Below are 23,344 nucleotides of genomic sequence, written 5' to 3' on the forward strand. Positions count from 1 at the left end.
CGGTAACTCTGAATATTCTGATTAAGGCTGACAACTCAGCCTCAGCTCCTACAATTGTATTAAAATGAAATTTTAATGCCAGGAAGCATAATGTGAAGACAGACAACTGGTTTTAACCTTGAAATTTTTCTTTTGTTTACTCGTTTATTATTTTTTATTACAGTAAGTCTTGTTTTTCCTATGTAATACTCATCTACAATTAGGTCTGCTGTTAAAAAAGGTACCACAGAGGGAGAATAGAATGAGCGACTCTGTAAGGGTAGCATTGAAAAAGCAGCATTAGTATGTGTTTAATAATGTATAGAGGCTGGAATTGTTCCATCATCAACCTGTCATTCAAAATGTTTCCGATACAGCCATTGATCTGACATCAGTTTCGTGGTTTAATAAAGTTGTGATTGATGCCTGAGTGGATATAACACAAAAACCTTTAGAAATATAAAAACTGAGCAGTCTGATCACTGCTTTCAGGCCCTGTTGCTTGCCTCCCTTTTGCTGCGGCACTTCCACATTTGGCCAACAGCAGCAATAATCCACCTCTTCAGTGGGAGGAAGATTTGCTCTATGTTTTCTCCTCTGGTGCTCATTCCTGAAGGAAGTTCTCTGTTCTGCACTTTCTTGGTCCAGGTTTCTCTCCCCTCCCGGCTGTTAGCATCCTTTTTGGACTCCGCTTGTGTTTCAGTTTCATCCAAAAGATTGAGGCAGCCTTGGTTAGTCCTCGGCAGAGGGGTAATTCCAGCTTTTTTCCCCTCTCTTTTGGAACTGCCTTACCGTAGGCTTGTTTCATCTTAAACCTTCGAGACCCACACCAATGGGAGAGTGAGGAGCAGCCAGGTTTTTTACTAAAACTGCTAGCTCAACTGTGCTGCTTAATTGTTCTTCATGCTTGCAGACAGTTCACTCAGCTTTCAGATTCTAATTCAGAAATGTAATAGGCAATTTACAAAATAAGCTCTCCATTGCACGTTTTAAACAACAACAAAAAACCCCTAAAAATATTGTTTCATTGTTCCAGATATCTCTGTATTAAAAATGCAGTTGGGTGGAAGAACTGCTTTGACATAATGTGGGATTCTGTTGAAACTGGAAATCACCCTAACTCAGTTTTCCTGGTTTATACTATCACCAGAAATCTCTCAAAGGAATAGCAGGCTTGTTATGCGGGTACATCAGTCTTATCTCTCACTTTGTTAGTTCTTTTTGTTGCCAGCAGAGCTTGATGGTATCTCCAGAACCTTTCAATGGAACAACAAGCTTGTTATAAGTTTTTTATCTTTTATTTCCTTTGGATACTCCATGGTCACCGGTGGTTTAAAATGTCACCTAGAGGCCTCAGCAGAATAACTGCTTTGTTAGATAGGGTTGGTTTTTTCCTGTTTAATCTGCAATTCTATTTGCACATACTACAGCTACACAGAGCTGAAACATCATCGCATTCCCCTGATGTTCAGATCCTTGTTCAAAAAGCACTCTCTGTTATTCTAATTGTATGTCGCAAGGTCCCTGGGGAGTTACAGGAGCGAAGTTTCTTTACAGTATTGTGTATTTCACGTTATCAGGTGTTAATCTTAAAGCTCTTTTATTTTATTTATTGACTGACTGTGTCAGTTACTCTTTGTGTGGAAAATATAGGACTGAACCCGTTGCTAATGAAATTAGCTTTGTTCAGGCTGAAACTAAGATCATCCTTGTCCATTTACTCAGCCAAGGTCCAGGGCAAAGGCAAGTGATTAACAACATGGAGCTGTCTGGGGCAGGAGATCCATTTAAGGAGAAATTATTCAGGTCAGAAAGGAGAAGAACAGCAGAAGCTCTCTCGAGATTTATAAAAAACAAATAACTCCTCCTGCACCTTCCTTCCCAAACAGCCTCTTGAAAGGCAGCTCCAATTTGCCTGATACATAATTTGTGATAAAAAAGGAGCACACAGTGCAACTGAAAGGTGCCAGGTTCCAAGCAGTCAACAAGGAACAAATAATTTTTGGATGAAACATTTAATCCATTTGCAGAATTCACTGCCACTAAATATTATTGAGATAAATAGGTTAGCAATCTTAAAAAAATAGATTCAACATTTCTGTAAAGAAACATTTGCAGGTGCAACAGCAGGGTGGAAAAAATCTTAATTTGACAGTATAGCCAAACACCTGGTAGGGTGAACAAGGAAAGATGTGACCTTTTCTCTTTTTGGACCATCTTGAAGTCCCACAGACTCTTGTAAGAATTGGGCTGATCAGCCCTGGAGTAGAGGAGGCGCTTTCTAATCAGCATGGGTTCCACAGTCTCTGTTTGACTGTAGCTGTGGTTAGATGGTATTTTTGAATGAATAGAGTTTATAAAATCCCATTTCTGTAGTGTTCCCCCTTCTCTTCTGAACTCAGCTTCACTTCCCTACCATTTGTTGGTAGTGGCTTACTGTTTGCCTTTATGTACAAGTGTGCCTGCCTTCAAAGCCACTGCCTGCCATAGGCAGAGAAGGGGAATGTTAAAGGAGAATAAACACAGATGGAGGGAATTCCATTTTCAGTTCAAGCAGCCCTTCATTTGAGCCCAGCATGTCAGTAGCTTTTATTCTGTGTTAAATTTTACCTTCACAAACGAACAAGTGCTTTTGTTGAGGACTCCTTCCCTCTCTTTGAGTTATCAGCTACTGACTCAAAGGGACATTAGCCCAGATTCCCTTTCAGAGAAGGACTCAACTCCCTGATCGTGGTGATAAAAAGTTAAATCAAGACAAAGCAACAGTGATGGATCAGCAAAGCAAAAAGTATCGGCCAGAAGAACCGTAACTAATATAACTTCATTTTCATCATCAGACAAATGTCATTAGAATAGAATCATAGAATCATTTAGGTTGGAAAAGACCTTTAAGATCATCCAGCCCAACCATTAACCTACACTACCAAGTCCACACTAAACCAATTAAGGGTAGACTAGACTAAACCATGTCCCAAAGTGCCACATTAACCCATTTTTTGAACACTTCCAGGGATGGTGACTCCACCACCTCTCTGGGCAGCCTGTTCCAATGCTTGACCACCCTTTCCGTGAAGAAATTTTTCCTAATTTCCAACCTAAACCTCCCCTGGCGCAGCTTGAGCCCATTTCCTCTTGTCCTATCGCTAACTACATGGGAGAAGAGACCAACACCCACCTCACTACAACCTCCTTTCAGGTAGATGTAGAGAGCAATAAGGTCTCCCCGCAGTTTGCAGCTGACTTCACATATCTGTGAACTAGAATATTTACAAGCTTGTTTCTCATATATTTTCTTACATATGACTGCTGCAGTTCTATTTTGTGATTTCTAGAAGTGCTACCTGGTGATTCTTGGAAGGATAATAGGAATGCAGTTCAAAGCCACCTCTTCCAAAGCATGTTTGTTACTTAGTGATAGCCATGCACTCTGTACATGTGTAATTTTGCAATAGTGGATAGAAACCAAAAGCTATAAAACTTATGGTATCTAGCATATATCAAGTGGTCTGCAGCATATCCTCCCCCAAAAGGCTCACCTTTAGTCATACTCGCAGAAATTTTTGTTCATATGTCTGCTAGAGATGAACCAAGATTGGGAACTCATTTTGCTAGCTACTAGTAGATCATTCCCCTAAAAATTTTGAATGTTAAGAGGAAGAAAGTGTATGTTCATGCATGTTCATGTGAAATCGTGCTGATGCCCCAAATAACAGAGCAGGTTTTGGGGAGCGGAATTTGGTTTATTTTGATTTTGTTTGGCTTTAGTGATTTGTATAAGATTTGGCTGAAAGAGGCTCTAAATTTAACAGACAGGGAAGTAGAAAAGAGGAACAAATAATAGGTTAAAAAGAGCTGAAAATAATTCTAGGTTTGAAACATCCTGCCATACCTACAACTGACAAACTCAATAAAAGGTGGAAAACAAAAGTACTCTAAATGTCAAACCTGTCATCTGTGTTTTCCTGATGTGTTTCTCTTTTGTAAATGTGTTTTCCATTTTGTAATCAAGAACGTAACTCTTCGCTGTATTAGAATGAAACTTATTTTTATTGTCCTGCCTGTGTTTAAAGTAGACTCAGGTGATTCTGACAGAAACGATGAATATGGTTTTCCAGAGAAGTAATGAGTCCAAATCAACAGTGGTGCAGACAAACTCTGTGGGGCCTCTGTAATCCAAGACAAGTTTCAGGATCTTAGAGAGGTGAGGGGTTTTTTGCCAAACTGTGATCGTGTGAAAAGCAAGAAGTGTCTCCCAGAGGTGATGCTTCCACAGCTCTTCTCTGCCAAGAGCTGGGAAACAGTCCTGTGGTCATGTCTCCACACGCTACGAGTGCATGTAAGCACAGCAAGAAGTCTTGAAATCCTTGAAGAGTCTGTATTCTCAATGGAAGAGAACAACATGGTAAACTCTATGGAAGAACAACTAGTTTCTGCTAAGCACTGTTGCAGTCCTTCACACAATATCAGTTCTGTCTAAGGTGAAGTACTTGAATTATATCAACCTCCATCACAGATGTCGTAAACTTTAGCTGAAAGAAAAGGGCATGAAGGTGATAGACAACAGTAGCTTATAACACAATGTAGGTATGTGAAGGGCATCCATAGAAAGGAGGAGATGGTTTTAATGGTGCTAACAATATAAATAAGATCTGAAAGTAAAATAGGGAAAGCATAACTTGAATATCGTGCAGAAATTGGTAATATATTAAGAGCTAGACTAGTGTTTGAAATGAATAATGGAAAGGTCATTGTTTGGGACATCTAGAACTCAACTGGGCCAATCACCTTAAAATCCACAGGAGGGACTTTCAGGCATTGACACAAAAACAGCAATGGTCTAACAGCCTTTTTTCATCTCCAACCTCTGTTTTTCATTGCAAAGAAACATTGTTATTTCAGTTCAAAACAAGTAATAATAATTTAATTTTTATTTTCTATTCATTTAAGTACTGAGAATTCAGTAAATTATAAAAACTTTTTGAAATGTTTACTGAGCATGATGTACCAAGACTCAGAAAAGAGCTGTACATCAAAATAACATTTTATTTACAGTGTCTGAAGTTTACACAGTTAAAGAGTAAACATATGTTGCAAGTATTCACAGTATTCACTTAGAAAAAAAACATTTGGGACCAAGAGTTAAGAATGACTCATTTCAACATGTGTTGTATGCATTGGTAAGTACACTGCTTGCTTTTGGCTTTTTTTTTTTTTTTTTTTTCAATGGGATGGGTACATTTTGTTAAGCAAACTGTTTCTACTCTGAGCAGCAGCCTTTGAATTACATTCACAGTGTTTTCTCATAGGGAAAACTTCACTTCCGGGGCACTGGAACTTTACAGAAATACTAGATTATAGATACTGCAATGTTTCTGAAGGTGACACATTGCCACATTATTGGGAACACATACAATGGAGTTGAAAGTGAATTTAATTTGAGGGATGCTCAGTATTTTTCGTATTTTAATCACAGTGACAGAAATAGCACAGCCTGTGTGTTGGGCAAAGGCCTGGATCTGCAGATGCTCACAAAAATAATATTCCATTGAATTTCACTTGCCTTTTCCCATAGCGTATCCCACTGAACTTCAGTGCAGAGTGCATTTCACAGTTAATCCACATGGTTTATCAGATGGTTGGCAAGCTGGTAGCCCAAAGGTTTAAACTTCCTCTAAGACAAATGGCCAGTGCTTTTGAGGTATCTTTCTTATTTTCATCCGGAAAGAGCAGCCTGTTCGGAGTTCACTCATTTGTGAAGCAAGGTTAAATGAAGGAGCTGAAGGTACAATCTTCATACGCTGTGTAAGAAACTGGGATCCTGTATATACAGTGATTTCAGCCTGAAGTTCTCAAAAAAGACTAAGCTTTGTTCAAATGATTTACAGTTCCATAGGGAGCTGCTGATGGCAATAACCTCTGTGCCCTCAGATGGTATTTTGTTATTTGTGAGTTATGGGCGATTCTGTGTCAGTGCTGTGGTGCTGTAGAATCCTCTTGCTCCTAAAAGACTCAATTTGGGAGGAGAGTTCTGCTATAACTAATATTTACTATGAAACAGCTCAGTCAGCACATTTCATTAAACTGTAACAACAAGGGGTTTGAGAGCAGCTGCACTGAGTGAATTTGGGAGTTTGCTGAATTGAGTTGTTTTTCTAGCAAGGTAAATGAACTGTTGAACGCGGCAGATTTCTACTGTGTGGCAGACGAGAGCTGCACCGTGTCGGGATGGGTCAGGGGAGCAGTCGTATCTCAAAGAGGGCACATCCTTTTCCAGTCCCATGGAGGACTGCTCTATCCTTTGGAATTCGTTATGGCTTTCGAGTGTGATAGGCACACCTGTATGCTTTTAATTTTGCCTTTTTAATGTTAGTAGTTGTAATGTAGCAACAGCCAGTTTCTTAAGAGTTTAGTATCTAAATGTCCAAATTATTGTACATTTGCCAGCCTCAATTCCCTGTTTTCCTGTGCTGAGTGTGTTTCTCTTGTGGGGGTTTCCCTCAAATCAGCATAATATGTCCATGACACAAACTGATTTCACTGTTGCAAAAATTTCGTGCTGTTCGTGTTCTCTGGCCTGCCAACCACTGTTGTATGCAGGGTTTGTAGCACAGACCAAAGATGTTATAATTTCCAAACTGACTTTTTTTTTCCCCAGCCACTGAGGCACCTGACTATTCCCTTCCTCCCATACTGTTTACCTTGATTCTGCTCTGCTGCCAGCCCTTCCCACCTAAAATACCTGCACTAGGCTAAAAAACGGGTTGCATTTGTTCTTTTTTCAATGACCATTTTTGGCAGTGCTAATCAGGGTGACAAAAATATAATAACGAGGTAAAGTGAGTATTTGGCTATGATGGTATTTTCACGGGTGACCTTGCCTAGGCTATCAACAGAATCCAAACTGGTGCTCAAGATATTAGTAGCCAGGTAATTTTCTAGCAAAAACTGTTTTGCTGCCTTTCTTTTAACGTGCAGGTGCTCCTAACTGACTATTAGTAGGGCTGATTTCCTGTGAAGATAATGGACTTTTCTCAGAAACTTTAATTTTGTGGGAATAAATAGCTGCTTCATCAAGGTGGCCATTGTTTTTTTTTCTAATTGAGGTTTTCTACTTTGATGTAAGAAAAAGGATATCTTTTTTTCCTTTATACCTTCTAGAAGGTTATTGTATTACACGAAGTTTATTAATAACTAAAAAATACAAGTAGCAACAACTTCAGATTTCCTTGATGTGTTATGGGACATAGGGAAATAGAAGAAAGAAATTCCATTCAGTGTATGGACATTGGATAAATAAGGAGGTTTCCTTATTTTATTTGTATAGCTTGTGCCTGAACTATTGAGAGCAGAAGACTCCTGAAATTTCTGTCCTTTGTTTGAAACTGAATATAACAGAGTTGGAAATCAGAAAATGATTCATAGAAAAATTTAAAGTAATTAACCTGCAACAGAAGGCAAAGAAAAGAATGATACATTTCAAGGCTTATAAATCCACTTTTCCTTTTCATTAATTTTTGTACAAATATTATGAGCAGTATTATATTTTCTTGTGTTCCAAAAGAAAAAATATGGCTTAAGCATCATGGCATCATCTTGCGTTTATTTTTAATATTAGGATTTTTACTTTACTGCATACACTATTGGATATGTGTTCCAAGGAATGGTAATATATGTTCGCAATTACAAGTTTGGCGCAGAAGTGTAAAGGATTAGTGTCTCTGGCCTGTAATTATTCTATAGAGATCTTCGCAGGCAGAGTTGGGCCCATTGCAAACTAAAAAATTGCAGCACTTACTGTTAGTTTGAAGCACTTCTTTTTTAGGCAGTTCAGTTTATGTAGCTGTGGAGTTTCTGTGGAAATGTTTTAACTCCATCTGCATATATCGTGCAGATTTCTGCCGAATGTTTCTTTTTTTTTTTTCCCCCTGAAGTACAAGTGATACATGAGGGAATCTGTAGCATTTGCTATTCCTCCCAAACACAACAGGACTCCAGTCTTTTGAGAGACATCCTGAGGCAGAAAACAGCTGACAAATAATAAGAGCAGCACCTATATTGCATTTTATATTCTCAAAGTGTTCGAAAAACATTAGTTAAACCTTATAGCATCACTTAAATAAATAAGTGAATTAATGCAAGACCTTTGATTTCCGTTGAGAAGAATGACCTCCATACAGTGTAGTCTTTCTTACAGCATGGACAGCAGCTTCTATTCCAAGCCCAGGGGTGGCTCAGCTGTACAGCTAATGCAAGCAGGACATCTGAGGCAAAGTCCAGACTCTTAGCGTGAGGGACTGCTGTAAGCTGTTCCGGTTATGGCAGCTGAACTAATTGGCCCCTTCTTCCCAGGAAGAAGAGTAGATTTGACCAGTTCTGGTTAGATTTGGCTTTACTCCTTACCTCTTCAGTGTGCCTAGCATTGAAATTTACTTGCTTCTCACCGAATAATCTGTAATAATCTGTCTTCTATAATAACAATGAAAAAGATTGTAAACTAGAAGTTTGCAGTCAACTCAATGTTCTAAATTCCCATGCCAAAATACATCACGAATGTCAAATACATTTTGGCATTTATATTTCCTTACATTCACTAGCAGTATGGACAGCTGTGTCTTGGTGGTTGTACTTAATGGTTTTAATCTCACTCTGTTTTCATCTTCACGCTCTGTGTAGTCTTTCTCATGATCCTTCACAACAAGCAAGAAGTTCCAGTCCTGAGGCTAGGATGACAGTTAAGCAGATGCTGTTTCAGTTCACAATTACAATTCCTTCAAGGCTATTAGGGGATATTACGGCTGGACAGGCTGGCAGACCACCCCCCACACACTCCCCCCGTCCTAAGATTAAATTCATTGTCCCTGACATCAGCCATTAAGTGAGAGGAATCTGCAAATACCCTTACTCAGCTTCAGGAATAGCCAGTTTTACACTTTCTAAATGTTAACTCTGCTAATTGGTATTTCAGGAGGGAGGCTTGGGAGTTCAGTATAACACTCGTATGTCAGCAGCAATCCTTCTTTGTAAGGTGAATCATGCAAAGTCCTGTGTTTTTAAAGGTGTTGAGATAAATTTATTTGATGGAAAAATGGCCACTTTGTCATCTCTTGTCATATTCTTGGACAAGAAAATCTGTCTTGCAGTTAGGACTTTCTCCATTGCAAATATTTGCGGAGCACTTAATCTTCTTTTTTTTTAGTGTAAAAGGAAAGCAGAAAGGGAACATTTTGCTGATCCATGAGCACCAATGCAAAATGAAGATGTCTGAGCTTTCTAGTCAGTCCATGTGCCAAAGCCAGAAGTGCATCAAAGAACCAGAAAGGACAACCTGGCCTAGAAATAGATACTCTGCAAGATCCTCCTGAGAAGAACAATTCTCTGACTGGGCTGCAGTGTTTAGAAGAGGCCGGGCTGTTTTCCGTTGTCCTGCTTACTTGCCCATACAGGCTGAGGTGCACTTGTGCAACATTTGTTCCTTTTCGCATGAGCGGAGCAAAGGGATAAGAAGAGTTCACTAAAACTCCTGTTAGGGCCCATGTAGATTTTTTTTAAATATACACCTTTAAGGAAAGCTGAAGATCATTGAATTTCAGTTTGATAGCTGTAGATGGGCTCTCTCAGCTGTGATTCTTACTTTTTTCCAGCACTGTATGTGGCATCCATGCCTTGTCACCAATGACATTTAAGAGAATATGTTCTCTCAGCATTGCCTTCTGATGAAAGGAAGGGCTGAAGATGTTTTCCAAATTCACAGTCCCAGTGTTTCTTGTGACTATTCTTTTAAAGCAGATGGGGGAGAGCGTTACAGCATTTTCTTCTGTTCCCAGGTGGATCTATCTGAAGCATTTCCAAGTATCTGTAAAGAAGCAATGGTGTCCCATAGAGGAAAGCCAGATTCCCTAATACAGATTTGGGAGAGTGCACGAGAGGGTCTCTCCCACTGGCCTTGTCACTTGTTATAGTTTTCCTGTCATTGACAGTAATATTTCATTAATCTGTTACATGGAATTCCATTTGAGAGGATCTAGTATGTTAGAATTTTTGTCAGTTTTAATGCTCGGCAGTGATGTATAATATTCTATGAAATTAATATATTATTAAAAACACATCTAAAGCTCTGACTATGCGTTATGACACATTCGGAAGATCTTGTCCTCTCTTAGAACACCCACCTCCAAGCTCTATTCATTTCATTTGCCATTTGGAGTGTGTATCTTGTAGCATTTTCAAGCTGGAACTATGCAGCCATTTAAAAAGGAATGAAAAAAATGTCTCTAAACTTTGTATTTCAACCAGATATAATTCTATGCAATCAGGATTAAACATGTAGAAATTGTATATTGATACATCTTAGTCGATATTCCAGAGTATCCATCTGCAAATTCAGCAGTGCATCCCTTAGTACATTTTTTTTGTTTGACCTCCTTTACAATGAGTAGCTCACTGGTCTACATCATTTCCTTTCTTTTGGCTGAAACATTTTTTAAATGCGCACCACTGCAAAACTTTCATTAAAGGTAGTCATGACTGGGACTTCTCTCTTTTCCATTTTCCCTTTTCCCAGCCTTGCCTTTCCTTATCTTGAATTTGCCTTTGGGCCAAGACATACCCACGTTTTTGAGCTGGATGCAAAGTTTCATAACCCCTCACTCCCTCAGTCTGCTCCCACCCCAGGAAAGCACAGGTCAACCTGGTGGTGCAGTAACGCCTGGGAGGGACACGGTAATACATTGTCTGGATGAGAGCTGACAGTGCTCTGAGAAATATGACAGTACCTCTGCCCTTGATCAGACTTCCCATTTGAAAGTTTTCATTTTGGTAATTACATCCTTCCCAGATAGTAGCCGTAGTCATTGATCATACTAATATCATTATAACTGATTCCCGTAAGTCATCTTTTAAAGACACTTTCGATGGTTTCTTCCCCCCCATATCTTCTTCCTCTGCAGTCACAGGATAAGACTTTCTGTCTACCCTTCATCTGATTGATTAGAAATGCCACATACTTCCTTTACGTATGGCCTGGTAATATACACATCACATTTCTTCCCTCGGGATCTTAATCAGAACAAGTAATGGCCTTTAGCTTTTCTCATTAGCAAAATGGAAAAGCACCATACCCAATCCATTAGAAATACAGCATTGTAATAGGAGCTTATAGAAAAATGGCTGCGTGCCAGCAGACATGGAGTGAGTTTACCTTAAAGGATTTTCAGGAAAAAAAAACAAGAAAAAGAAAAAAAAAGACACCCTTTCTGTCTGGAAGCAAACGTTTTGAGCCATAACTTATCATGCCTGTCTGTCAAGCATTTTGCTGTTGCTCCTTAAGTGCTGTTTGGACAGCTCTGTCATATAAAGGGCATTCATAAGGAGGAAATATGGGTGTTTGTACATGTATTCATGTCTTCCCCAATGTTGATTCCCTTCATGGATTATCCTCCTCATATTCGCCTATCAGAATTAGAGAGAGGGGAGGAAGTTGGGAAGATTTTGTTACATTTTGCTTTGCTTGTAATTTTTCACAGAATGTGCTAACCTGAAAAAATGTAACAGGAACAACCATTATGGGATACTCATCTATCAAGCGTTTACCTGAGACTGCTGCTATGCTTTTTTTAGCCCTGCCTAAAACTATTTGCAATCAGTACACTGAGAGTGAGGACAAGACTGATTAAGAGGGGTTTTTTCCCCACTGAAGTGCATTGCTTTTCACTTGGCCTGGACCTTATTAGCCCTAAAAATATTAAAATTCATACACCAGTATTTGTACTTATACTGTCCAGAACTGTAAGAAGGTGTTAAAGCACGAACCCATACCAACTGGTAATTGTATATAATTTGAATGTATATGAGCTGACTCTGTCTCCTTTGGAAAGCTAGCAGTGAAGGAATACAAAGAACAGCCTTGGAATGCTGCTATTCCGCCAGCACTAAAACACATCTGTTTTACTGGCCCCTTCAAGCATTGCTAATGTGATTCCTGGGAAAATAAGTACTAAGCACACCCATAAAGCTATATTAAATAATGTCTTATGGCGAATGGGTGCTTGCACTTTTTTTTTCTTTTTTTTTAAAAATACACCTCAGGTTTCCTAGGTCTTCAGCTTCTCACCTGTACAGACCGAGATTCAGAGCTGAAGCGCCAAGCTAGCATTCCTGGCTGCTTCACTTATAGTTCATCAGCTGTGCTGCTCGTACTTGCCCAATAAAATAGAGCATTGCAGTACAAGGTAAAGAAAACAGTACAATAAAATAGTGTGAAAGACCTGCAGTAGTAAAAAATGAGAGACATTCTAAAGGGACCTCTTTAGGACACTTTAGGGGTGGAATTACTGATTAGATGGCAGAACAGGAAGGCTTAAGGCAAGAGTGTTTTTTTGAAGTATTGGGCATTTTTTTCCCCTTCTTTCATTTTCTATTTTGTTCTTTTGCCTTTTTTTTTTTTTTTTTTTTTTTTTTTTTACTTTCTGGTATCCTTCCTTTTCCTCTCCCTCCTCTCCTTGTTATTTGGATGAAATGATGACAATGTAGTTCAGTCCACTTAGCCAGCACCCTGCTAAAAGGCAAGGTTTCTCCTTTGTTTATGCAGCCTTGGAGCTGATGTGGTCTGATGTGTCTCAGAGATCCTCCCACAGCTGATAATTAACATACTTAGGGGCAGACTCTGTAATATTCTTAGTCAGAATCTATCAGTAGGGCATTGACATTAATTTTAAGGGGACCTTTCTCCCATAAGAATTTCAAGAGTTTGTGGAAAGTGGGAAGAAGGAAATGCTCACAAAAATGCTTACTATTGCCACCTTCTAGAGCCCTGCCATGTAAGCAAAGCTAATGAACATGTAAATATATTTAAAGATATTAACAGACCACTTCATATGCTAATGAGAAGCAATATTTTTTACTGCATTATTTTAAAACATAGTACTTTAAATATATTGAAGTTGCCACCAGCCATTAAAGGTTAGTATTCTCTATTATCCCCACCCTTTGCAAATACGAACACGGGTGATCCTTCTGCCCAAATTACAAATAGAAGAAGAGCTGGCTGAGCAACATCCATAGTTTCCAGTTTGTGGGAAATTCATCTGATGAAATTTGGTTTCATTCTGATTCATCTTTTAAAAACTCAAAACAAAACAGAAAGATTCTCCCATGAGCCAGAAATTCCAAACAAAAATTAATTTTCGGAAACAATCGCTCATGGTGTTTCCAATACAAAATATACTCCACAAGATCTTGACAGCTGCCAACTGGTTTAAACATCCCTCTCGGTTGCTGTCCTGCTCCATGTCAGCTTTCAGGCAGCAGCTGCAAAGCACTCCCAGGATTTTGTGTTCCAGAGCAGCCCCACCATGTCCGATGCTTTGGGCAGGCTTCCAGATCTCCTAATGAGTCGGCTTACAGGTCTGCTTACTGAGGACCAGATTAGTCCTGGGAGCCAAGTCAGAAAACCCCAGGAATGTTGCTTTGGGCAGGCGACTTGGTGGGATTGTCCCGGAAGAAAAGCAGGGCACCGGCTCAAAGACTGAACAGGGACTGCCAGATCCCAGGTGTGCAGGAAGAGGCAAGGATGTCCCAGAGCTTCACCTGAGACCCAGATAGAAGTGGGGCTTTTGGGGCTTGCAAACTCCTGGCTCAACCACCACAACTCTGTGTTGAGCAGCTTGGAAGCCCCAGGTGCATGTTTTGCAGGACATTTGGCCATACGTGCCTGACAGCAGGCTGATTTTCCTTGCATCTTTAGGCATAAGGGCCCAGCATTTCCCAGAGGGAATGCGTTTCCCTCTGCCTAAGCCTGGACTTGCACGTTCACCATCAATACAGGAAGGCCAGCTTTTAAGGCATCCCTAGCGCCACTGTTAGCTTCCAGTGTAAACCCCAACAGGAACCACAGGCAATGTCTGCAAGGTGTTTTGTGCTCACTGAATTGGCAAGTTCTCCTCCATCTCTAGATGCGGGGTACTTGTGGACAGCTGGTTTTTATGAAGTTTTGAAATTATTTCTTTTCTTTTTCTTTCTTTTTTTTTTTTTTTTAAGCCAGCGATACCCTTCGTTACAGTTTACCAAATATTTTGGATTCTAGGGATCTTTTAGAGACAAAGGACTGAGCAATACCATGCTTCAACTGCTCTTATGAACATCCAAGGTGTACTTTGGTGGTGTAATGCTATTGTCTTACTACCTTACATCTGTCAGGCATGACTGCATTTTCATGCAGGAGGTGATGAAATCCCTCCTGTTTCTACGATATTTATAAATGCTAATATTCAGTTGTCTTTTTGTGCGTTTCTACTGTGCTTTTTTCTTTTTTTTAAGCTTGTAATTGTCCTTGCTTTCATCTGCTTCATTCTTCGACAGTTGGCCCATGAGCCATCCACTCTTATATTTGGTCTGAAAGAGCAAATGGAAGGTGTATGTGATTGATGAGCAACTGTTATTTAACAAGTCTAAGTAGTTCTCCTATTGTTTTAACAACAACTTCATCCATACAGTATGGACATTTGCACACAGTAGTCTTCTCTTTAGACTCTTCAAATTCATGGAGATTTAATAGCCTCTAGAATACATGTTTACCTCTAGAAAGCAATTTGTTCATATAAATGGATATGTTATTAATAATAGCTTAATGTGCTCATGTGTTGAGAGTTTCACTGACATTTATTTACTTATGTTGAAAATATTAAAATGTACAGATCAGTCTTCCTTCATTTTACTAGCAGCCATTCATCAGAGACTAATTGAAAGAATTGTATTCAGATGGAAATGCCTAAGAATTTCCAACCGAGGGGATGCATAGGGAATTTTTATGCAGAAGAAGCAGCTACAATTCTGCTGCATCATCCCTTTATTCTTCAGGATACAGGATCCGAAAGAAGAATATAAATGTGACAGAATCTCAGTGATTACGAATGCTGGCTGACCAAGACTGATGCAGAATACTCTTTTCTTATGATATAGTCACTATACCCTGGTTTTATATAGGGTGCTGCAGGCAGGACAGTCTGTAATAAATCATGCACTAACGCACGCTCAAAAACTTGCCCCAGCGATCTCATAATGTACATTCACAGAACAGGTACATAGAGGGAGGGTATTAGAAGAAATAAAAAATACCCCTTTTGCAGAGAAATGGATAAGAAATGAAGAATAAAGCATTGAAAGTACAACAAAACACTAGAGTCTTGGTCTTTGTTTTAAGCATAGGAATAGTCTTGCTCTCTTGCAAATGTATCCGTCAGACCCATGGCATTATTAGGATTATGCAAAAAAGCAGTTTTCACATCTTGAGGCTATTCATATATGCAGTCATACATGGAGAATCAGTCTACATTTCTGTACAGCCTTCATGGATCCCTGCCTACAGTGGAGGCTTTGTCACAAGGAAGAAAAAATTGAAAATATCATGGGCCTAGGTACACTGACACAAACTACAAGGATCATTGGCACCCTGAGGTCAAGTTCCATAGCCATATATAAACTGATAAACATAATATGAGCAACTTCTTATAAAGAAGTGTTGCTGTAAGAAGTTTCACTTGCCTTTAATGAAAGATACAATCAAAATGGGAACTTAATTTTCACATCCCAATGGGGTTTCCTCCATTTTTGCCCTTTTCAGACATTGGTGAGATATCTGAAAGCGATTTGAGACTTTCACCAAGTTCCTTTGTAATGCCAGCCTTTAGACTCTAAAAAGTGGTTAAAATGAATGAGCGAGGGTTTTTATTTATCTGTTTCCATAGACATTCCTGGAGTGCTGTTTGCTTTTACTACAGTTTTTATGAAAACGGGATTTTGTATGCTAGTGAGAGCGTGATGCACAGCTGTATGTGGTGATCGGACTGTTCTCACATTTGTTTAGTCTAAATAGTCTTTATCTGATTAGTCCTGATCACTCTGCTTTAGTAGCAGGCCTGACTTTCAGAAATAAAGACCTGTAAGCTGTGGGGGGTTTAGCTCATCTGCACTGTGTTTCTTCTTTACCTTTGTATTACTCTGATTTCCAAAGGTAGGGATTTGTGAAGGATGCTTAGAACTCCTGAAGAGAAAAGGAGATTAGTTTGTAAATATAGTTCTTAAAGTTATTATTCTCTCTACCTTCATTTAACTTGCTCAGAGAATTAGGTAACATCTCATTAGGAAGGTTGAAAGGGAAGTGATAGCCGGTGTTCCTAAATACGTTTGTATTACTGAGCAGCAGGGAAGGAAGGTTAAATCTTGTAAAGATTTCTATTCTCTGCCTGAACAATGACTGCAGTGGCCCAGTGATGGGATTCTGTTGAATGACAGTGCTATTCTTGATAGGGCTATGGTAATTGTGTGGTAAAATAGCGTTATATTACTATATTTTAGGCCAGGCTGATAATTATTAGCGAAAATATTGTAATATATGCAAAAACTCCTTATCTTTTATTCTCACATTCTTTAATTGGGAAAAACTAAGATTAATAACAGCCATTGAATAATTACAGGATTGAGCTGGAAAATGAGAATGCTTCTGGGTAGCGAAAGATATTTGAAGTTTAAAGTAAAAACTGTGGTGGCTGGATATTGTATTTCATTGAACTGTCACTGGCACTGGTGCACTAGATGGTCCTTTTCTCTTCCTGAGTTCCTACGTCTCCATGCCAGACTATGGGATAAGAGGACACAGCAAGACAATGTTCTTTTCTATTGGAGAACAGGGTATTTTCAAATGAGAAGGTGGAACCAGGGACAAAAAAGCAGCAGTTTTATTCTGTATTTCATTAAAGTTATAACCACTTTGCAATGGTCAAAGAGAGGTGCAATTTTTGTTCTTTGCAGGGAAGGGGATTTGAAAGTGGGAGGGCAGGTTTCCTTCATGGAAAAAAAAAAAAATCATAAAAATAAATCCAGCCAACAGTCTCATTTCCTTCAGTTTTCCAGCAATGCAAATGTTTTCACATAATTCTTTTAGTGATGCAGTGTCTAGACTTCTCAGATGGTTTTAAAAAAACACAAACAAACCCTGGCATTAATTCTGAGAATCCTAAAAAGCTAAGTCATTATCACTGTGCTATAGCTCATGCAGTGATATGAAACCACAAATAGTCACTGAAGACCACACTCTGGAATCCTTGCTCATTTAAGACACATGGGTTAGCATTTACTCACATAAGATGTCCCATTTAATCTCCCTTCAGCAGGCTGCTCTGGTGTAAATGCTTACCAGCATATGCGGGTACAAGGATTCTGCAATTTGGCTCTCACCTCAACTGAAAAGTCTCTGTGCCTTCTCAGGAGCATGGAGGTTGATGAAATAAAATAAGGAAAGCGATCTTTGATTCTTGCTACAGATATACATTTATATAAAAACAAAGCAAAACATCAGAAAGCACCACTTCCACATTGATTTTATAATCGATAATAAGACCTCTTCTTTAACATTTATTCCTTGCTCATTGCCCCTTGTCCTTAGTAAGCCTACTAATTCAGAGGAAGTGTTGTCCAAGGTTTCCAAATCTACTGCAAACTTACATGTTAATGTCTCATTCTGTAAATTCTTTTAGATTTTCTTCATACCAGGAAGCTTATTCAACATTGATCACGTTACCAACTGTTGTCACTCTGTAAAATCTCACGGTACCCATAGTGGCCAAGAGAGTTAGTGTATATCCAGTAGCCACCTTCTAATCACAGCTGTGTTATTTTATAGGCAACTAGCCCTATAAATAGAACTGTACTTTAGGGTGGTTTCTTATACTTTCTGTTAGTGACAACCTTCAGAATTTAAACAAAGTGTGTGGCCAAAGTCTTCTGGCGATGTAAATGAAATTGTTTGGTCTTGCAAGAGGCGCTCACTCTTTCAGGCACTGTCTCAGTTGAAATTCAGTAAGTAATAGCCTGTGTAAGAGGTGCTTCCTACGTATCTCAGCTGTTAGGCACTTGCCTGACTCTGCATTAACCTGGGCCCAAGAAAGGCAGGGCAGAGGTTCACTAGGGCAAATGAATAAATGGACATGACCTGTGCCATAGTCTCGATGTAAAAGCTTCTGCAAATTCCCAGCAGATCACTCAGCTCCACCTTTGATAGGTGAAACGTGTTCTCCTACTGCAACATGCTCCCTCACTCTGCCTGGTGCAGGCAGCTGCCTTCCTCTTGGTTTTTTGTTCCCAATGCCTGTCACCTTTATGGGTTTGGTGTTTGCTGCAGGCTCAACAGGAGTCTTGCTGGTGCCAGGCTGAGATAGTTTGCAGATCTGTAAGAACTGATGGTGCTCTCTGAATTAAACATGATCCTTCTCACAGTTCATTTTGTCCCCTCAACCTGCCTCCTCATTCATTTGTTACCTCCTTTCATTTAACTCTGTGTAGTCACGGACACTCATATCTGAAAGCAGAGCAGAGGTGTAAGTGTGTATTACTACTCTCTCATTTTCTAGCTCTATGTTTTTTCACATACTTAAGCAGTTTCAAAAAGGTAAAAACAAAAATCCCACTGGACAGGGTGTGAGCAGATTTGTTAATGTAGCATATAGGCCAAATTGGTGCCCTGGTAAGTGCAGTCTGAATTAAGCAGTCAGGTATTGTAAAGCATGCATTGTATTATAATGCTGCACATCTTCAGCGCTGAGAACATGCATTCTGTATACTGTATGAAGAAAATAATAGTTTACAAATAAATTAAGAGCACGGTGCCACCAACAATGTCTCTTCTTTAATTTCTGTAGTAGAAATTATCATCTTTTAAAGGATCAGAGTGCCAAAAAAAGCTTCCCTATACCCTCCACATTCATCATCTGTGCCTGTAGAGTCACTATTCATTTTACTGTCAGAAATAAGGAGCTTCTACTTTTAGACCTACAAAGCCTGTACAGTTGTGGAAGAATGAACAGTATTTTCTTCTGCCATGCACATACTTTGTTGAATGACCAATCACATTACAGCTCAAGAAACTGTAATCCTGATGGAAACATATGACAAAGAAAGAATGGATTTGGATTTTTCAGATTCTCTCATTTCAGTGCTTACAATACTAATATTTAGCGGAATTAGCTGGCTACTGCTAAGCTGAACATGTGAGTCATGTTGTCTCTCACACATACATGTGGATAAAGAACTTTAGTGAGTGTGATTCATAGAGAAAATAAGTCTCAGTGATGGTCTGCTGACATAGGTGTCTTCTTTGCTTGCCATCTGCCTACTTCCAAGTTACATTAGTTTCTCGAGGTAGATGGGAAGTCGTATGCAGACTGTGTGCATCCACAGGACCTGTGGTCCCCATGGACCTCCATCACTACAGAGTCCTTCAGATAAGGGATGTTCTTAGAGCAGAATCTTCATCCTGGGTGGTCCTGAGCAAGGTAGATACAAAATGTTTAACTTTTCTTCTGAATCTCACAATTCTTTCTGAAGCTCTTTTCCACCTCCCAGCGAGGGCAGCACTCACGCCAACCGACCCAGAGCACACTGTTTTACAAAACAGCTAGGTAGAGTGGCAGGGGGACCCAGGGAGAGACACAGACACAGTGGGCTCAGTGTGTGCTGGGTATGGAAGCTACTGAAAAGCAATGTTTAGGAAGCTTTCTGCTAACAACCAACTGTGAATATTCATGACAGGAAATTCAACTCTTGCATTATCCAAAGCCATTGATGTAACCATTGACACTGACATTGTGCCTTAGCGCTGTGTAATGTTTAATGTATTTATCCTGTGAGATTAGAGAATTAGGATTATGTAGCTCATAAGGAAAAGAAATACATGTGAGCTTGATTGAGCTAATGTCAGTTGTAACAAAAATTAATCTGTCCTCCTTTTTCATTATACTGTTAGTAAACAAAAAACTAAAGCAGCTTCTCAGCGCTAGGCTTCCCGTGGTGAAAACAGATCCAGCAGGGCAGACACTCCTGAATTTATGTGGTCTCAGCTGGGACTCCCTGTGCATGTGAGGGGACGTTAGATACTTAAGACCAATTATGTATGTCTGAGAATTAAGCCCACGTTGTCCTTTGTAGTTTTGTAAGGTTTTTTACAGAAGCCTCAATGGATCTTTAAGTGAGAGGCTGGAGACTGAGAATCAGTTCCAAGCCCCGATAACATGTTTAATTGTTGACCTGGTTACTCTTTTCTGAAATGATGGGGTTTCTTTACATTCAGAAAGATAAATACATCAAATATGTTTGGATATTGCACTGAAGGACACAATGTGTGTACCTGTAATACAGACCAGTCTGCTGCTGTGTGGTCAAGGGCCAGTTGTTAAGCAGCAGTACTCTGTAGGATTGAGATTTGGCTAACTTTTACTAGGACCAAATCATTGCCACAAAAACTGTGACTTCATTTATGCTTTTGGTGGAACTAATGCAGCCCACATCACTTGTTTTAATTGTAGAGCTCTAAACAATTTAACCCAAAGGTTGAACCACCATTTTGGTGGACATTTAGACAAGCAGAATATGTTATATACAGGGGCGAAGTCACATTCCTACAGTTCTTCAGGGATTTTGGCAAGTAACTAGACAGCTTTGGTCTCCAGCACTTTAAATCACCTGCTGTCTGGCTGAATTCAGTTAAAATTCATGCAAAAAAATTAAACTGGGAGAGTATGGGGAGGTGTGAGTGTCTGGAAAGATGAGGGCAAGCAGGGGTTGGCCAGGGCCACCAGTCACACTCAAGTCAACAGAAAAGTTTCTCCTAGAGATTGTGTAGCAGTGAAGGAAGCAATGTGAAGTAGTCTGGCAAGTAAGATCAGGATCCGCCTCAAGAGGAAGACAATAACAATAGAGGTAAGAAATGGCACAACTACTGAGAGCAGTGCTTGCAGAGCCAGCAAAGACACCAGTTAATTCCCGGACAGTTTCAGTTGTTGTGCTACAGAACTCAATGCCAAAGGATTTTGCAAAAAGTGGAGTGGTCTGAATTAAAAGGCAGTTGAATGATTTGATATCTGTGTATTAAAACTCGTGTGTTTGTGTGTAAGGTAAGGGAATGGCAGACAACTGCATCTTACAAGAGTCTGAGCGCTGATCTTCTGTTGGGTTCAGGGAAGAACTCTGAGGCAGAGTCCAAGTTGAATGAGGCCACTTCATTCTTTAAATTAACAGTTTTAATTAAAAACTATGTATTTTTGTCTGAATGAAGCTAGCCAGCATAGGTATTTAAAACCCTTTGCAGAACTGTAAGAATGAGCGCTCCAGGTTAATGTTAAATATTGACACATTTAGAACAATGGTACACAGCAGATGTCATCCCAACATGTGACGGCAACATTACAAAGCAGAATGAATGAAGCGGAAGCAGCTCTGGAACACCCTGCTGTAACATTCTCATTAGCTCCTAATCTGTAAGGCAGGAGAATAGCCCAACTGTACTGAGTACAATAGGGACAGTTGGCCTAATGTCTTTGGTAGGTTAGCATTCATAAAAAAACTATTGAATTCAATTATCTTTCTGAAGAACAAGGAAAAGTAGCTGCAGAAAATCATGGCCTGATAAAGGCACACAGACACCGGGGACACTCCCATCTCTTTGCTCAAGTTAAGGAAAACACTGAATTTTAGCAACAATATTGTAATGGCTTTCAATACAGTATGCTACTTATATTTCAAGTATATGTTCTATGTCACCTATGTTCCTCACTGATTTTTTTTTTCTATAGAAAACAATTTCATTGAAGTAATTTTTTTTCTTTTACTTGAATGAAGACTTCAGAATTTAGCTGTGGGATTCTTAAATATGCTGTTCTCACTCCCTACGGCCTTTCTCCAGCATTGCTGCAGAGTCTGCACCCCACTATGCAATTTCATAATGCATGTTTGTGACAGGCATATCAAACCATCCAGTTAGTTTAGAATTGAGGTGAGAGAGTGCTTTAAATGTAAATTTTACTATAAACAGCGGAATAAAATCTTGCAAGCACTTCCTAGCTCTGCCAGGAAGCACAGCTATATTTAACTCATTTTAAAATTCATCAAATACATTCTGGGCTGATTCAGATCTTTGGTGTGTCTTTGAAGATAACATGTAGTGGAAGTGTCATACAGTCAGTTGTGGGATTGGGCATATTCTGAGTTCTTGTCAGCAAAGACATGCAGTTAGGACTGGATTGTAGAAAGAAAAGTACATATAGATGTGATGATTTAATATTGATACTTTATTTGAAGATTTGAACAATATCTGTTGCATTCAGTTCAAGAGCTTTTTATAAGAAGTGCTGTATATAAAGAGATCAGTGCCATACCAATGGCAAAATTCGCATGCACTCATGAATTTTAAAAAAAGATTGTCTTTTAGTGCTTGGGAGAGACAGTATTTTAGGGAAGCTAATACAAAGTGTTGCTATAATAGTAATTTGCAGAAGTTTCGAAACGCATATAACAGATCCCTGGGTATTAAGAATAACCATAAGAATTTAGCTAGGCATTCTGTGTAAAAAAGGAGAAAATCCCAGATTATCTTCTTCTTCCTTTAATTTTCCTGTCTTGTATTGCACCTCCCTGCAGCTTTGTATCCCCATAAGCTCAACTGCTGTTATTCATAGGGTTAAATATAGACTGGAATAAACATGTCAAATTTCATGCTTCATTTTTTGTAGGCATCATTAGGTAAGATCAATAAGATTCCAGAAGATTGTTTAGACCGTTTTTTGTATCGGTAACCACTGTATATATGCTGCTATCGTGTCTCTACTGTTTTTTTCATAAGTACAAATAGGAGTCTCTCAATTTTAGAAGCCACGTGAACCATCTGAATCTATCAGCAGGATGTTTGCTGTTGCCTATATTCAGATACAACCTGACTTTGAAGTTCAAGATTATGATTTTTAATAGTGTGGTGGGTTGACTCTGTCTGGATGCCAAGTGCCCACCAAAGCTGCTCTATCACTTCCCTTCTCAACTGGACAGGGGAGAGAAGATATAACAAAAAGCTTGTGCATTGAGATAACGACAGTGAGAGGTCACTCAGGAATTACCATTATGGGCAAAACAGATTCGACTTAGGGAAAATCAGTTTAATTTATTACTGGTCAAATCAGAGTAGGATAATGAGAAATAAAAACTAATCTTAAAACACCTTCCCCCCACCCCGCCCTTCTTCCCAACGTTAACTTCACTCCCGATTTCTCTACCTCCTCCCCCCGAGCGGCACGGGGGGACGGGGAATGGGGGTTGCAGTCAGTTCATCACACGTTGTCTCTGCCGCTCCTTCATCCTCAGGGGGAGGACTCCTCACACTCTTCCCCTGATCCAGCGTGGGGTCCCTCCCACAGGAGACAGTCCTCCATGAACTTCTCCAATGTGGGTCCATCCCACAGGCTACAGTTCTTCACAAACTGCTCCAGTGTGGGTCTCTTCCACGGGATGCAGTCCTTCAGGAGCAGACTGCTCCAGCGTGGGTCCCCCACGG

General features: G+C 39.6%; 1 protein-coding gene across 5 annotated transcripts in view; it reads left to right on the top strand.

The window, feature by feature from the left end:
• Nucleotides 1-23,344, top strand: part of RBMS3 (RNA binding motif single stranded interacting protein 3) — a 723,803-nt gene that overhangs the window by 696,938 nt on the left and 3,521 nt on the right. The gene's annotated exons all lie outside the window — the stretch shown is intronic.

The sequence above is a fragment of the Pelecanus crispus genome, chromosome 2 (assembly GCF_030463565.1).
Source record: "Pelecanus crispus isolate bPelCri1 chromosome 2, bPelCri1.pri, whole genome shotgun sequence".
NCBI classification, from domain to species: Eukaryota; Metazoa; Chordata; class Aves; order Pelecaniformes; family Pelecanidae; genus Pelecanus; species Pelecanus crispus.